At 42.3% G+C, this 4,514-nt stretch overlaps 1 pseudogene; it reads right to left on the bottom strand.

Annotated features, from left to right (window-relative positions):
• Window positions 1-1,773: 1,773 nt before the first annotated feature.
• On the bottom strand, window positions 1,774-2,172 carry LOC109253652 (ubiquitin-like protein FUBI; annotated as a pseudogene).
• Window positions 2,173-4,514: the final 2,342 nt, after the last annotated feature.

Below are 4,514 nucleotides of genomic sequence, written 5' to 3'. Positions count from 1 at the left end.
CTCTCTCTCTCTCTCTCTCTCTCAAAAATAAATAAACATTAAAGAAATGTTTTTTTAAAAAGTCTAACTCAATAGCCAAAACGTAGAAACAGCCCAAATAGTCATCAATAGGTGAATGAATAAACAAAGTAGGGTATGGACATCGTTTAGTGAAAAAGGCACGCACAAAAGGTCACGTGTTGTGTGATTCCACTTATGTGAAACGTCTAGAATAGACAAATCCATACAAACAGAAACCAGATCAGTAGTTGCCAGGTGCTGGGCGTTGGGAACTGGGGAGCATGGTGTTTCCTTTTGGGGTGATGAAAAAAATTGGGAACTGGAGAGCGTTAATGGGTATACAGTATTGTAATCCACTTAATCGGTCACTGCAAAATGGTTAATTTTATGTGAATTTCCTCTCAATAGAAAAAAAATATTGAAGTTTTCCTCAAATTACAGGGGACTCTAACTTTCAGTATTGAAATACTGAAGATTAGTTCGTTCTTTTTAAGCTGGAGTTAACATCAAAATCAGAAAGTAATATTTAAGGGTTGATGAGAACCAGAGCTAATTGTTTTTGTTTATTTATCTTATTGTTTTTTTTTATTTTAAATCTAGTATAGCTCACATGCAGTGTTATATCAGTTGCAAGTGTACAATATAGTGATTCAACAATTTCATACATTACTCAGTGTTCATCGTGATAAGTCCACTCTTAATCCCCATCAGCTGTTTCACCCCTCCCCCCATCCACCTCCCCTCTGGGAACCATCAGTTTGCTTCTTGGTTTCTCCCCCCCCCCCCCCCACTTTTGAGCAGGGGAGACGGGCAGAGAGAGAGAGAGAGAGAATTTTAAGCAGGCTCCGTGCTCAGCACAGAGCCCAATGTAGGGCTCGATCCCACGACCCTGGAATCATGACCTGAGCCAAAATCGAGAGTTGGATGCTCAACCGACTGAGCCACCCAAGCACCCCTTGTCTCTTTTTTTTTTTTCATTGTTCACTTTTTTTCTTAAAGTCCACTTGTAAGTGAAGTCATATGGCATTTGTCTTTCTCTGACTGATTTTTCACTTAGCATTACCCTCTCTAAATCCATCCATGTTGTTGCAAACGGCAAGATTTCATTTTTTCTTCCGGCCGAGTAATACTCTATTGTGTATCCATACCATATCTTCATTATCCATTCACCTATCAGGGGACACTGGGGTTGCTTCCATAATTTGGCTATTGTAAATAATGCTGCAATAAACGTAGGGGTGCGTGTATCTTTTGGAATTAGTGTTTTCGTATTCATTGGGTAAATACCCAGGACTGAAATTACTGGGTCATATGGCATTTCTGTTTTTAATTATTTGGGGAACCTCCATGCTGTTTTCCACAGTGGCTGTACCAGTTTGCATTCCCACCAACAGTGCATAAGGGTTCTTTTTTTCTCCACATCCTTGCCAACACATGTCATTTCTTGTGGGTTTTTCTGAATGTTTATTTATTTTTGAGAGAGAGAGAAAGGGAGAGGCAGAGAGAGAGAGAGAGAGAGAGAGAATCCCAAGCAGGACCCATGCTGTCAGCACGGAGCCCAATATGGGGCTCAATCCCACGAACTGTAAAATCATGACCTGAGGGAAAATCAAGAGATGGACGCTTCACCGATCGAGTCACCCAGGCGCTCCTCTCGTGTTTTTGATTTTAGCCGTTATGACAACTGTACGGTGATATCTCATTGTGTTGCTGTTGTTGTTGTTTTACTAGACTAGAGCAGCTTTATTGGGGGAAGCCAGGGTTACAACGAATTTAAGAGTTGGCACTGGGGCCCTTCTTCTTGCCAAAGGTGGGCGCAACATTGACAAAGCACAGTTGTACTGCACCCACCCCTTGGCTTCAACTGTCTTCCTTGTCTCATATTTGGCCACCTTGCGAGTCTGCCCTTTTCCTTTCCCCGCACGTGAGGGGACCATGGACTTTACCGCCAAGCATGTGGTCGGCTACTTCCAAGGTGATCAGACCCTCGATTCTACACTGACCCAGGGTCGCCTCATCCTCTAGGGGTTTGGCTTCCAGGAGCACAACTTGATCTTCCGGAGCAACACCCGTCAGCGAGGCTACATGAGCCTTGATCTGGGCAACCCTCTTCTGGCCGGTCACCTCTAGGGTGTGTAGGTCCTGGGTGTGGACCAAGAGCTGCATGTCAGCTACTGAACCACCGCCGCTGCAGCTGCTACTGCCTCATGGTGGTTTTGATCTGCATTCCCCTGACGATGAGTGACGTTGAGCATCTTTTCATGTGTCTGTTGGCCATCTGGACGGCGTCTTCACAGAAATGTCTGTTCGTGTTTTCTGCCTGTTTTTTAAATGGATTGTTTGTGGTTTTGGTGTTGAGTTGCGTAAGTTCTTTACACATTTTGGATACTAACCATTTATCAGATATGTCATTTGCAAATATCTTCTTTGTTCGTAGGTTGCCTTTTAGTTTTGTTGGTTGTTTCCTTTGCTGGGCAAAAGCTTTTTATCTTGCTGAGGTTCTGATAGTTCATGTTTGCTTTTATTTCCCTTGCCTCCGGAGATATGTCTAGAAAAACGTTGCTATGGCCAATGTCAGAGAAATGATTGCCTGGACTCTCTTCTAGGATTTTTATGGTTTCAGGTCTCACCTTTAAGTCTTGAATCCATTTTGATTTCATTTTTGCGTATGGTGTTAGTGGTCCAGTTTCATTCTTCTGCATGTTGGTGTCCAGTTTTCCCAGGACCATTTGTTGAAGAGACTGTCATTTTCCCAGTGCATGTTTTTGCCTCCATCGTCACAGATTAACCGACCATATACTGGGAGGGTTATTTCTGGGCTTTCCATTCTGTTCTATTGACCTGGGTCTATTTTTGTAACAGTAGCATACCTGTTTTTGTTACTACAGCTTTGTAGTATATCTTGAGATCTGGGATTGTGACACTTCCCGTTTTCTTCTTTTTCAAGATTGCTTTGGCTGTTCAGGGGCTTTTGTAGTTCCACACACATTTTAGGATTATTTGTTCTAGTTCTGTGAAAAATGCTGTTGGTATTTTGATAGGGACTGCATTAAATCTTTAGATTGATTTGGGCAGCATGGACATTTGCACAATATTTATTATTCCAATCCATGAGGATGAAGTACCTTTCCATTTGTTTGTGTTATCTTCAATTTCTTTCATTGTTTTATAGTTTTCAGAGTACAGGTTTTGCACCTCCTTCGTTAAGTTTATTCCTAGGGATTTTATTGGTTTGGGTGCATTTATAAGTGGGGTTGTTTTCTTAATTTTTCCCTCTGCTGCTTCATCATTACTGTATAGAAATGCAATGGATTTCTGTAGACTGATTTTACATCCTAAGACCTTACTGAATCCATTTATTGGTTCTAGTTAATTATGTTTATATCTTTCTGCTTTTTTAAACTTTGATTTACTTTTTTGCTTGAGTGAAGAAAGCCTCCAGACTTGGCCTGATCTACACCACTGGCCTTCCTGGGTGTCCAGTGTGCAGTTAGCAGATCGTGGGACTTCTCCGCCTCCATAATCATGTGAAACCATCTCTTTCTATATAGAGATGGGTAGGGAGAGAGAGAAAGAGAGAGAGATAGGTAGATAGATATCTCCTATTAATTCTGTTTCTCTGGGGAATTCTCATACACTCAACTAATGGGAAGCTTAGCTGAGCAAACACCGAAGACATGGCCAAGGCCACACCACCTCCCTTACGACACTGCATGTGATTTACACGCCTGTACCCAGAGGAAAATAAGTAGCTCCATGAGCACTGGCATTAAAAAGAGAATGGAAGGAAACAAACCATAACAGGCTCTTAACAATGGAGAACAGACTGAGGGTTAATGGAAGGAGGTGGGTCAGGGACAGGTTAGACGGGTGATGGGCATTAAGGAGGACACTTGTGACGAGCACTGGGTGTTGTATGTAAGTGATGATTGCATAACAGTATGAGCATAACACTATCAGCTGTACGCTTGAAATGATTAGATGGTAAATTTCACGTTACGTGTTCTTTTCACAATTGAAAAATAAAACCTTAAAATCAATCAATCAATCAATAAATAAATAAATAAAAGTTGCAAATGCTTTAAAAAGCCAGTCATATATATTTGGAAAGTGTTATGGAGTCAACGTTTGTGTCCGTTCAAAATGTATACATTGATAGGAGCGCCTGAGTGTCTCGGCCAGTTAAGCATTGGACTTCGGCTCAGGTCATGAACTCACGGCTCTTGAGTTCGAGCCCCGCGTCGGGCTCTTTGCTGACAGCTCGGAGCCTGGCGCCTGCTTTGGATTCTGGGTCTCCCTCGCTCTCTGCCCCTCCCCCACTCATGCTCTGTCTCTCAAAAATAAATAAACATTAAAAACAATTTCTTGAATGTATAAATTGAAGCCCTAACCCTCACTGTAATGGTATTTGGAGGTGGGGCTTTGTAGGGTTTGATGAGGTCATAAGGGTAGGGGGCCTGGTCTGATGGGATCAGTGCCCTTATAAGAGGAGACACAGAGAGCTTGCTCTCTCC

This window comes from Panthera pardus, unplaced genomic scaffold (genome assembly GCF_024362965.1).
Source record: "Panthera pardus isolate Hobbes unplaced genomic scaffold, ASM2436296v1 HiC_scaffold_27, whole genome shotgun sequence".
NCBI classification, from domain to species: domain Eukaryota; kingdom Metazoa; phylum Chordata; class Mammalia; order Carnivora; family Felidae; genus Panthera; species Panthera pardus.
The sequence above is the reverse complement of the archived record's forward strand: the minus strand, read 5'-3'. Positions and strand labels throughout refer to the sequence as shown.